This window comes from Macaca nemestrina, chromosome 17, assembly GCF_043159975.1.
Source record: "Macaca nemestrina isolate mMacNem1 chromosome 17, mMacNem.hap1, whole genome shotgun sequence".
Lineage (NCBI taxonomy): Eukaryota > Metazoa > Chordata > Mammalia > Primates > Cercopithecidae > Macaca > Macaca nemestrina.
In genome coordinates this window covers 70,360,537-70,373,315 of record NC_092141.1, presented here as the reverse complement: position 1 = coordinate 70,373,315, position 12,779 = coordinate 70,360,537, and the positions used below count along the sequence as shown (strand labels likewise).

General features: G+C 41.9%; 1 protein-coding gene and 1 long non-coding RNA gene across 15 annotated transcripts in view; one reads left to right on the top strand and one right to left on the bottom strand.

Moving 5' to 3' along the window:
• The window catches only part of LOC105468500 (KAT8 regulatory NSL complex subunit 1), a 198,877-nt gene that overhangs the window by 20,929 nt on the left and 165,169 nt on the right, over nt 1–12,779 (top strand). The window lies entirely within an intron of this gene.
• LOC139359661 (uncharacterized) lies at nt 4,950–12,739 on the bottom strand. The gene is made up of 3 exons (XR_011615919.1): nt 12,606–12,739; nt 8,856–9,655; nt 4,950–7,614 (listed from the first exon to the last, which is right to left on the bottom strand). It is a non-coding gene; the product is annotated as an uncharacterized lncRNA (long non-coding RNA).

The window sequence follows — 12,779 nt, the reverse complement described above, 5'->3', positions numbered from 1 at the left end:
TTTCTTTAACTTCTTTTGGCAATTTTTATATATCTCAGAGTATAAGATTGTCGCTGCTTTTGTTAGATTTATTTCTAAGTCTTTTTTTTTTTTTTTAAGACAGATTCTCATTCTGTCACCCAGGCTAGAGTGCAGTGGTGCAATCTTGGCTCACCACAACCTCCGCCGCCTGGGTTCAAGCGATTCTGCTGCCTCAGCCTCCTGAGTAGCTGGGATTACAGGCACCCGCCACCACACCCAGCTAATTTTTGTATTTTAGTAGAGATGGGGTTTCACGATGTTGGCTAGGCTAGTCTTGAACTCCTGACCCCAAGTGATCCGCCCACCTCGGCCTCCCAAAGTGCTGGGATTACAGGTGACAGGTGTGAGCCATCATGCCCGGCTTTCTAAGTCTTTTTTTTTTTTTTTTTGGGTGCTATTGTAATTGGAATTTTTAAAAACTTTTAATGTTCAGATTGCTTATTGCTTGTGTATAGAAATACAATTACTACTTAAATATTGAGCTTATATCCTGTAACTGTGTTGGATGTGTTTATTGGCTCTAATAGTTTATTTGTGAGATTTTCTTTGGATTTTCTATATACAAGATTATATCATCTACAAATAAAGGTAGTTTCACTTCTTTTTTTTAGCCTGAGTGATTTTTATTTCTTTTTCTTGCCTATTTGCCCTGGCTAGAACATTCAGTGCAATATTGAACAGAGTGGTGAGAGTGGATATCCTTGTTTTGTTCTTGATCTTAGGGAGAAAGCGTTCAGGCTCTCTCCATGAAGTATGATTTTAGCTGTGGGGTTTTTGTAGGCGTTCTTTTTATTCCCCACATAGGTATTCTTTATCAGGTTGAAGATGTTTTCTTCAGTTCCTACTTTGTTGAGTGTTTTGATCATGTAAGCATGTTGGATTTTGTCAAGTGCTTTTTCTGCATCTATTCAAATGATCATGTGGTTTGTATCCTTTATTAATACCATGTATTACATTAATTGATTTTCAGTGTTAAACCAACCTTGAATCCCTGGGATTAAATCATACTTAGCAATGGTGTATAAGCCTTTATATGTTGCTGGATTCATTTTGCTTTGTTGAGGACTTTTACATCTGTATTCATAAGATATATTGGTCTGTAGTTGTCTTGTGATATCCGTGTCTGGTTTTGACATCAGAGTAATAATGGCTTTATTGAATGAGTTGAGATGTGTTCTTGGCTTCATCTTGAACTAATTTTGGTTTAACTTTGAACATTCATTTAGCAATAGTAAATTCTAATTGCCTAACTACTGAAGGAGGATAACAATTAAAGGTATAACTTTTTTTTTTTTGAGATGGAGTGTTGCTCTGTTGCCCAGACTGGAGTGCAGTGGTGTGATCTCTGCTCACTGCAACCTCCGCTTCCCAGGTTCAAATGATTCTCATGCCTCAGCCTCCCAAGTAGCTAGGATTATAGGCCTGCCACCACACTCAGCTAATTTTTGTTTTTAGTAGAGACTAAAAATACAAAAATTTTATCATGTTGGCCAGGCTGGTCTTGAACTCCTGAGCTCAAGTGATCCTCCCACCTCAGCTGCCTCAAGTGCTGGGATTACAGGTGTGAGCTACCATGCCCGGCCTTTTTGTTTGTTTATGTTTGTTTGTTTTAGAGATAGGGTCTTCCTATGTTGCCTAGGCTGGAGTACAGTGGCCTATGGTTTCAAGCACTCCTCCTACCTCAGCCTCCCAAGTAGTTAGGACTAGAGGCACATGGCACACCCAGCTTGGTTGCCTTCCCCCTGCCCGCCCCCACCTGTGAGACAGGGTCTTGCTATTTGTTCAGACTAGTCTAGAACTCCTAGGCTCAAGCAGTCTCTCCACCTCAGCCTCCCAAGTAGCTAGGATTACAGGCACAGGCCACCACACTTGGCAGTCAACTGTTTAAAAACCATCTATTATTTAACATTCAGGGTATAGGTTCCAAGTATAGAACTTTAGATCCTTACTGCCTGCTTGGTTCCCTGGATTTTTTCTCCTAGTTTTATTTGGGGTACTTACTTTGTTATTTCATTTTGGTTATGCCATAAATAACACCCAATTTTAGCATTCCTGGGATGATTTAGGCAAGCTTCAGAAAAGAGGCCAGAAGAAAATGGAATTGGAAGCATAAAGCCACTAAAATTTTTTCATTGTTCTCTGATGATTTTTTAGCTTTGGATTTTTTGATCATTTAACATATCAAGGAGTAGAAAGGATTTCTCTTGACTACCACATAGCTTATAAAGTGACCGAGTATTCTTTCCTTAGAGATTCTACAGTGTTTAACTAAATTCATTAGGTACTCAGCATGTTTATGAATGAATATATATTAATGATAGGGTTTAATAGGGTCTTACTGAAAATTGAAGATAATCATTCACATTTGGATTACAAGTGTTTGTATTATGTTATAAATATTTAATGCCCTGGCCTAAATATTAACAAGCATGGTCATATTTTGGTATTGCCATGGTAGGTATTCTGGGAAGTGTGAGTAGTTGTTTTTTTCTACCCTCTGTGCTGAAGGATTTCTTTCTCTTTTTTTGAGACGGAGTCTTGCTCTTTCGTTCAGGCTGGAGTACGGTGGCGCGATCTCAGCTCACTGACACTGCAACCTCTACCTCCCGCCAGGTTCAAGCAATTCTCCTGGTTCAGCCTCCCGAGTAACTGGGACTACAGGTGCATGCCGCCACACCTGGCTAATTTTTTGTATTTTAGTTGAGACAGGTTTTCACCATATTGCCCAGGCTGGTCTCGAACTCCTGAACTAAGGCAATCCACCGGCCTCAACCTCCCAAAGTGCTAGTATTAGAGGTGTGAGCCACCACATCTGGCCTGAAGGACTTCCTATACCAAAGAAGTTTCATTTAACTATTTTATTTTATTTTTTCTGCTGCTGGTTAAAATTGGTTCATTTGGGATACATTTCATTAGATAAATTTGTGTCTAAATGTGATTGTGAGAATATGGAATATGGTGGAAAATATTAAATATTAGATTCTATAATTTTTGTCAGTCTAATTCAGAAACAAAAAAGATTGTGGTTGAGAAAATCATACATGATTTCTTAGTAAATGAATTACAGAGATAAGATAGGACCTTTAGCATTTCCTGAATTCCAATCATGTTCTCGGTAGCTTATGGTCTCTTTTATAGTATTGTACCGATGACAATTTATGCGTTAGATTTCAGGTTTTATCTTCTGCATGGAAGGATTACATTCAGGGGTTTTGGCCATGCTTATTTATCTATAAATGGTCTAAACCAGTGCCTCTTTATCTTTCCTTAAAGTACTTTTCAGGGTCTAGGGCTGTTTGGAGCAGTTTGTTATAAGCAGGACGTATCTCTCTGAAGACTCCTTTTCTATCTTGAAACAGTGAGAATTTTGCATTTTGCCCTGTATACGTTGAATATCCCTTATCCGAAATTCTTGGGACCAGAAGTTTTTTGGATTTCAGATTTTTGAGATTTTGGGATATCTGCATTTACATAATGTACTATCTTGGAGATGGGACCCAAATCTAAACATGAAATTTTATGTTTCATGTACACATTATGCACATAGCTTGAAGATAATTTCTTTTTTTTTACCTTTTTCTTTAAGAGATGATGTCTCATACTGTTGCCTAGGCTGGAGTGCAGTGGTGTGATCCTAGCTCACAGCAGCCTAGAACTCCTGGGCTCAAGTCATTCTCCTGCCTCAGCCTCCCAGGTAGCTGGTGCTAGCTGGTAGAGATGCACGGTGCCAAGCCCAGCCAATTTTTTTTTGTTGTTGTTTGAGACAGGGTCTGATTCTGTTACCCAGGTTGGAGTGCAGTAGCGCCATCTCTGCTCGCTGTAGCCTCCACCTTCCAGGCTCAAGTGATTCTCCCATCTTGGCTTCCTGTGTAGCTAGGACCACAGGCGCATGCCACCACACCTGGCTAATTTTTTGTATTTTTGGTAGAGAGAGGTTTTGCCACATTGCCTAGGCTGGTCTTGAACTCTAGAGCTCAAGCGATTCACCTGCCATGGCCTTCCAAAGTGTTGGGATTACAGGCCTGAGTCACTGCACCTGGCCTTAATTTTTTTTTTTTTTTTTCAGAGATAGGGTCTTACTATGTTGCCCAGGCCGGTCTTGAACTCCAGGGCTCAAGTGATCCTCCCATCTCGGTCTCCCAAAGTGTTAGGATTACAGGCATGAGCTACCACAACCGAACAGTTTTATACACTATTTTAAATAATTTTGTTCATGAAATAAACAATGTTTCTGATGAGAACCATCAGAAGCAAAGGTGTCACGTGTGGAATTTTCCATTTGAGGTGTCATGTTGGCACTCAAAGAGTTTCAGATTTTGGATTTTCAGATTAGGGATGCTCAACCTGTAATATATTTGTGTTTATTTTAACAAAAGTACATCTGATTTTACTACAATCCTTGATTAAATTGATACTCCAAAAATGTTGCTCCTGTATATATTCAGTGGCTTTGGTTACTCCCTTGTTTGTAGGTGTATGTTCATGAGTGTACATAGAACCAAGTTCAGGAATCCAAGAATTAGTGGGTTAAAAGTAATGTTCTTTTTTTTTTTTTTTTTTTTTTTTTTGAGACGGAGTCTCGCTCTGTCACCCAGGCTGGAGTGCTGTGGCCGGATCTCAGCTCACTGCAAGCTCCGCCTCCCGGGTTCACGCCATTCTCCTGCCTCAGCCTCCTGAGTAGCTGGGACTACAGGCGCCCGCCACCTCACCCGGCTAGTTTTTTTTGTATTTTTTAGTAGAGACAGGGTTTCACCGTGTTAGCCAGGATGGTCTTGATCTCCTGACCTCGTGATCCGCCCGTCTCGGCCTCCCAAAGTGCTGGGATTACAGGCTTGAGCCACCGCGCCCGGCCTTAAAAGTAATGTTCTAAGCCGGGTGTGGTGGCTCACACCTGTAATCCCAGCACTTTGGGAGGCTGAGGTGGGTGGATCACCTGAGGTCAGGATTTTGAGACCAGTCTGGCCAACATGGCGAAACTCCATCTCTACTAAAAATACAAAAATTATCCGGACATGGTGGTATGCGCCTGTAGTCCCACCTACTTGGGTGGCTGAAGTAGGAGAATCGCTTGAACCCGGGAGGCGGAGGTTGCAGTGAGCCCAGATTGTGCAGTGCACACCAGCCTGGCAGCCTGGGCAACAGAGCGAGACTGTCTCACAAAAAAAAAAAAAAAAAAGTAATTCCCTTTCTGAGAATGGTATGCCGCTTCATTGGAGGAAACAGGTCTGCCATCTTCCAAAATCCCTAGGTTTGCCATGCCGTTAGAACAAGATTTTACATGTTGTATCATAACTTAGAATCAGTAACTGACGTTATATATATATATACACACACATGGTTCATGCCATTCTGCTGCCTCAGCCTCCCAAGTAGCTGGGACTACAAGTGCCCCCCACCATGCCCGGCTAATTTTTTGTGTTTTTAGTAGAGACGGGGTTTCACCATGGTCTCAATTTCCTGACCTTGTGATCCACCTGCCTCAGCCTCCCAAAGTGCTGGGATTACAGGTGTGAGCCATTGCACCTGGCCTGTAAAAACATTATTTAAGGTGTGTTTTGCCTTGTACACCTGCTGTCTCCTTTTCTCTTTGAATATTTTTCCTTCGGACTCACTTTTATCAGGCCCTCCACAACTTGGCTGCTCACAGCTGCCTTGAAGTTCTGCATATTTACCTTTATGTTTCCTTTGGAAAAGAACTCAGGTAGTTTCTTGGCACGTTTTGGGCAAATTCTGACATTCAACTTCATTACCTGATAAAACATTTGGGTCCTGCGTAGATTGCTTCATCTGCAAAATCAGTATATTAGAATGCTCCTTCTATGTTTGGTCATTGAACTTTCAGGGTTAACCACACATTGTAGTTATTTGAGAATTTTAAAATATTCTAAACTAAAGTTAGAAGCATTAGAATTAACTAAAATTCACCAAAATAATCAGGGTGTGTGTGTGTGTATGTGTGTGTGTGTAAACTCATTGAGGAACTTTATTAAAATGTTCGTATAAAATCCTGGTTAAACTTCTTGCACTAGAAATGAGTGCTGGTAGCTGCTATTAAATCCACCACTGTGGAGAAGACCAACAACCTTGGGTGTTAGATTTTAACAATAGCTGATGGCCTGAGAGAACCTGACTTGTTTCTTTTAGTGATATAATTGTATTCAGTTGAGCTTTAATGCTGTCTTCCGAATTATCCCAAAATAAATTATTTCTAGATTTACTAGTACATTTAGGTTTAACCTATAACAGTAGTGTTCTCATTACTAACACAGTTAAATCAGGAGGCTGCCTAATAATTAGTTTTTCTTTTGTATGAATTATTGGGTCAGTGCTGTGGTGAGATGGTAAAATAATATCTTTATGTAAATCTTGCAATTTATATCAGTAGTATGAGGAGGAAAATATCTTGTTAGGTTGGATTGAAATGAAAGAATGCTATGCATTTTTGTAATACTTTGCCATTTATGAAATGCTTTTGTTTAATCTTACTGAAAGTTTGTTTCTACTGGATTCAGTACATAAAAATACTGTATGATATTTTGAATCAGTTATGGCCTCCATTTAATGAAAAAAAAATCTTGATTTCTGAGCTTTGTAGCCATTATAATCAGTATGAGGATTTTCTTCTACTTGGATTTGGCCAAATCTTTATACTTGTGAAACTGTGAAATAGGTAGTATTGTTTAGGTTTAATGTCTTTAGCATGTTTGCACTTCCAGTTCACCAAGTGAGTAGCACTGGTGAATTAGAAGTGGGAAAAGTGAGAATTGAAGACTGAGAGACCCTGATCCCAGCTTTGAGGCTTTGGCAGTCTCTTAACTGGCGTCTGTTGGCCTCATTTTCACACTAATAAAATGTGGTGGCTGAACATATTCCTTCTACATCCTAAATTTTTTGACTTAAATTTCTTCACTTTGGTTCAGTTTACTCTGGTTTTCTATTTAATATTTAGCTGGTTAAATATTAATGTGAGAACATGCCTCAGTTTCAGCTTAAAGATGTTTCATAATTTTAATACTGGTTTTTACATAGGCTTATATGTTCATTTCTGTGATATCTAGAATAAATTCTTGAGCTTAATAGGTACTCACTAGATTTTTGTTGAATTAAATGTATTTTAAGTATTTAATGTGGCATTAATTAGATTTATGATTGTAAGTAATTGTTCTCAGAATTAGAATATGTTTTTAGAGAGCTAAAAGTATTTTTATGTATAGTGTTATCTAAGTTCATGAATGAAAACATTGTTTGCTAGACTCTAGACTGGGATTTTTTTTTTCTTTTTTTTGAAACAGAGTCCCGCTCTGTCACTCAGGTTGGAGTGCAGTGGCGTGATCTTGGCTCACTGCATCCTCCACCTCCTGGGTTAAGCAATTCTCCTGTCTCAGCCTCCCAAGTAGCTAGGACTATAGGCATGTGCCACAATGCCGGGCTAATTTTTGTATTTTTAGTTGAGACGGGGTTTCGCCATGTTGCCCAGGCTGGTCTCAGACTCCAGGCCTCAGGTGATCCACTTGCTTTGGTCTCCTGAATTACAGGCACGAGTCACCACGTCCAAGCTTTTTTTCTTCTTTTTTTTTAAATTAGGTCCAAGTCCTAAGAAGATAGGTATTTGAAGTTTGAATTAGGAAAGAGGTGCTGATTTTTGCTTAACTCAGATTTTAACCTTTAAAGTTTAGAACTGTGGAAAACAGCTTCTTTCACTAATAAAAATAGTTAAGAGGTAGGTGGTATTACTATCTCCATTTACAGAGCAGAATAAGTACTTTGCCCAAAGTAACACAAATAACAAGTGAGGGAGACAGGATTAGAATCTGGGGCTACCCTGGGTCCTGTGTGCTTAAGTACTACACTCTACCTTTTTCATTTATTCAGTCAGTTCTTATGATGTGTCTCTTTTGTGCCAGGCCCTGGGCTAGGTCCTAGGTAAGTAACAAAAAAAAAAAATGGGTCCCTGTGCTTTTGAAACCAAATGGTCTAGGCTTTAGGACTTGTCCCGAGTTAATATATAATAATTGCTTTTTTTTTAAGTACAAAAAAAGTTATTCATTGTTCTTTTGAGATTAGTTTGGACATACGAGGTACTGAATTTGTGAGAGATTATTCTGTTTAGGAATTTCTGGCTTGTTTAGAAGGCCTGTGGTAGGGAAGGTAGAAAGTGCCTTTTTGGAATACATTTATTATCTATAGATGAGAGTTATAGATCTTAAATTAGAACAACCACAGTTCCTGCCTGCAAGGGCTTTCAGGATGGCTTGAGGTGGCAAGACTGGTATATGAAAACAACCTCAGAGGAATTACAGAGAGCATTTAACCAAGGGTAATGTAGTGCCAACTCTGTACATTATTGGTTCTTTTTTTGAGACAGAGTCTCCTTCTGTCGCCTAGGCTGGAGTGCAGTGATATGGTCTTGGCTCACTGCAACCTCTGCCTTCCGGGCTCAAGTGATTCTCGTGTCTCAGCCTCCCGAGTAGCTGGAACTACAAGTGTGGACCACCATGCTTGGCTGATTTTTATATTTTTAGTAGAGATGGGGTTTCACCATGTTGGCTAGGCTGGTTTCGAATTCCTGGCCTCAGGTGATCTGCCCACCTTGGCCTTCCGGAGTGCTGGGATTACAGGCGTGAGCCACCGCGCCTGGCCTACATTATTGTCAAGTGAAATAAGTAGATGATAACAGTGGTGTGGTGGAATATAAGAGGATAATATGAGTTGTAGGTGGATTGGAGAGAGGAATGAACAAGGAATGGTGGTAACAAGGGATGGTCCTCTTTTTCTAGGTAGAGAAAACACAGACAAAGATGGATGGGTACAGAGTTGTGTATAAGAGGGAATACCTTTTCTTTTTTCTTTCTTTCCTTTCTCCCTTCCTTTTTCTTTTCTTTTTTTGAGACAGGGTGTTGCTCTGTTGCCCAGGCTGGAGTGCAGTGGCGTGATCATGGTTCACTGCAGCCTTGACCTCCTGGGCTCAAGTGATCCTCCTGCCTCAGCCTCTGAGTAGCTTGGACTACAGGCGTATGCCACCACCCCCGGCTACATTTTTTTTTTTCTTTTTTTTGAAGAGATGAGTGAGGTCTTGCTGTTTTGCCCGGGCTGTTCTCAAACTCCTGGGCTCAAGCAATACTCTCACATTGGCTCAAAGTGCTGGGATTATAGGTGTGAGCCACCGTGCCTGGCCATGGAATGTCTTTTCTGAGGAAGAAATAATAAGATTAGTTATATAAAATACTGTAATCATAAAGTAACATACAAATACTAAAAAACATTGGAACTTAATCATTGTTTTTTGACTTCATTTATAAGGAACCTAACTCAAATTGGCTTAAACAATTAATAAATGTTTATTGTTACATTGTTCTAATGTGGCTGGAAATCCAGAAGTCATGCAGATTGTCAGGATTGGTTGATACAGTGGCTTAATGCTATCACAACGGACCAAGTTTCTTGCCAACTCTCTATTCCCTTTGATGTTGGTGGCATCTTCAGGCTTGCTGCAAAGGTGACTGTAGCAGTTTTGAGGTGTCACTGTCTGAGGAAGAGGGACTTTTTCCTTCATCATTTTTAGGATTGAAGAACCTTTTCTCACAGTTCTCTTTTGGAGGCTGTCCAGGGGACTTCTCATATCTTATGGCCATTCCTAACCAATCATTGGCAAAGAGAATGGGTTAAAACTAATCAGAATAGAGTGGATATTGGAGAGTCAACATGACTATTCCAAGAGTGATTTGAAATGTGTTGGGTTTTTTTTTTTTTAAATCACTTTTCATTTTGAGACGAGGTCTCGCTCTGTTGCCCAGGCTGGACTACAATGGCATGATCATGACTCATTGCAGCCTTAACCTCCCAGGCTCAAGCAGTCCTCTCAGCCTCTGGAGTAGCTGGGACTGTAGGCACATGCTACCACACTTGGATAATTAAAAAATTTTTTTGTAGAGATAGGGTCTCACTATGTTGCCCAGGCTGGTCTCCAACTCCTGAGCTCAAGTGATCCTCCCACCTCACCCTCCCAAAGTGCTGGGATTACAGGAGTGAGCTACTGCACCAGGCCTTTTTCTTTAAATCTTTTTTTGTTTTATGTTGTGTGTAGGTGTTTTCTTTTTTTTTTTTTTTTGAGACGGAGTCTTGCTCTGTGCCCCAGGCTGGAGTGCAGTGGCGCGATCTCGGCTCACTGCAAGCTCCGCCCACCGGGTTCACGCCATTCTCCTGCCTCAGCCTCCCGAGTAGCTGGGACTACAGGCGCCCGCCACCACGCCCGGCTAGTTTTTTGTATTTTTTAGTAGAGACGGGGTTTCACGGTGTTAGCCAGGATGGTCTCGATCTCCTGACCTCGTGATCCGCCCACCTCGGCCTCCCAAAGTGCTGGGATTACAGGCTTGAGCCACCGCGCCCGGCCATGTGTAGGTGTTTTCAATCAGCCTTTTGGACATCCACTATTTTTTGGGGGGAAATTTAAGAAAATTTATTTCTCTTCATAAGATTTTTGTGTAGTGGCTCATGCCTGTAATGCCAGCACTGGAGTCCAGGAGTTCGAGACCAGCCTGGGCAAACATAGGGAGACTCTGTATCTACCAAAAAAAAAAAAAGAGAGATGGAAAAAAAAATAGCTGGGCATAGTGGCATATGCCTGTGGTGCCAGCTACTCAAGAGGCTGAGGTAGGATTGCCTGAGCCTGGGAGGCTGCAGTGAGTTGTGATTGCACCACTGCACTCCAGCCTGGGCGATAGAGCAGGATCCTGTCAGAAAAAGAAAAGTAAAAGTTTGTGCCTAGGAAGAAAGATGTCTGATTTTAGATAAGAATATACAACAGGTTGACTGATTTAAGTGCTGTAAACCCTGTGAACTCTTGACTTTTGCACTAAGCAATGAGAGAAAGGGGAAGCTGGAATTGATATTTCCCCCAAATGCATGGTTTTAAAAATGAGCATTTTCCACTTTTCAACTAATCCATTAGAAAAATGTATTTCATATAATCTTGCTTATTTGGTTGCCTAATTAAATCTGACACTTGAGTCTTAAAAATTTGGAGCACTAGTAGGATTATTTTGTTATGGTGTGTCTGAATTTAATATTTAAGTATACGCTGCAAAGGGCTTTGCCTTATTTGGTGTTTTTCATTCTGCTAATTTAGATTTCAGAAGCCTCAGATTGGGGCTCTAGTTCGCCATCTATTGGTCCAATACCCTTCTGCTGTGTTTTGTGGAATTACTATTTATATGTGTATGTGTGTACATTAAAAAAGTCAATTAAAGTTTTTCCCCAGGGTTGTAAGTTAAAAATCCAAGACTAAAGACCTCTTTTGGATGTGTATACAAATATGTTTACATATATTAGTTTATTGTTTGTATAAATTTGACCCTATGACTCTAAACTGCCTGCTTTTGATATTTGAGAACCATGACTATGCTTGAGAGTGTGATTTTAAGAGTACAAATGGAAACTCGCAGAAACCTAGGTGCAGATGTTGCAGGGGCAGGTGAGTTAGTGTAACTTTGTGGGAAGACTAAAACCGTTCTATAACGACTGTGAGGGTGTTTTTTGATAAGCAGAAGTGATGTATAATGCCGGATATTGGTTCTGGTAAGCCACAAAAGTCTTCCTTTTTGGTAGTAGAGCATACATACCCTTCTTATCTGCCGAATTTGATGATTTAATGATTCCAACGATTTTTTTTCTTCAGTCATTTAAGCTAGTTTTGATGAATCCTAGATTAGTCTTTTAAATCTCAAGATACTGCACTCATCTTTTGGCAACTTTTTCTTTAAAGGGTGGTGGAATTACACTTTGTATTACATTATGTTTCTGAATTCTTTAAGTCTAGGAAAGGTTCCATTATTTTAAGGCCCTATTTTGGGGACAATATAAAGTTCTGTACTGATAAACTGGTCATGAGAAATGATAAGGTGCCACCACTTTAAATCAACTCTGGTAACGAGGTGGGAAGTTAGCTTTTTGTTGTGAGATTTGTGTTTCTCTATGGAGTTCTTTGTTAAACTTTTAGCATGGCAGTGAACTTCCTTTTGGTGGCGGCAGGAAGCATAAATACTCATTGTGTAATGCCATTTGCCTGTTTTGGCGGATCTGCCAAGCCATGACACCCAAAACAAGACGCTTGTTTCTTCACGAAAACTACAGTTCCCAGCGGGCCCGGCGCCGGCGGGGCCATCACTTCCCCTCTGGCTCCCGGCTGCCCCTTCCCGGGCTGGCCCGGCGCGGGCCCTGGCTTGGGCCTGCGCAGTGACTACGTGCGCCCCCCCAAGCCCGCTCCACCCCGCCCAACTCTGGTGGCTGCGGAGCGCGGTGCTGGGGCTAGTGCCCAGCCGTGCTGCAGTGTACGGAGGCTGGCTGCTAGGGACAAAGGGCGGGCGGCGGAAGCCGCTTCACTGGTCAGGGAGCTTTCTGCAGGGTTAGCCCTTGGAATAGTGTGGCGCCGACGGCCTTAGCCTCTTTACTACACAGTGCAAACAGTTCCTCGCTCACGTCCTCTCGCTCCGCGGCGCCGGCCCGCCCTGCCCCTCAACCGGCGGGCCGCACCGCCGGCCCCAGCACGGAGGGAATGTGACGGCGTCAGTGCCTCAGGTTAGACTCACCTCGGCCGCAGCGAGGGCTGGCTTCCCCCTGCCGCAGTGCTGCGTGCCGTCGCCGCACGTCCGGGGCAGCTGGGGCCGGGCGCCGCGGCCTCCGCAGATGGAGGTACAAAAACATCGGCCACGGCGAGGAGCCATGACTGAGGCGGCGGCGGCCGCGCCTCCTGGCGGCCCGCG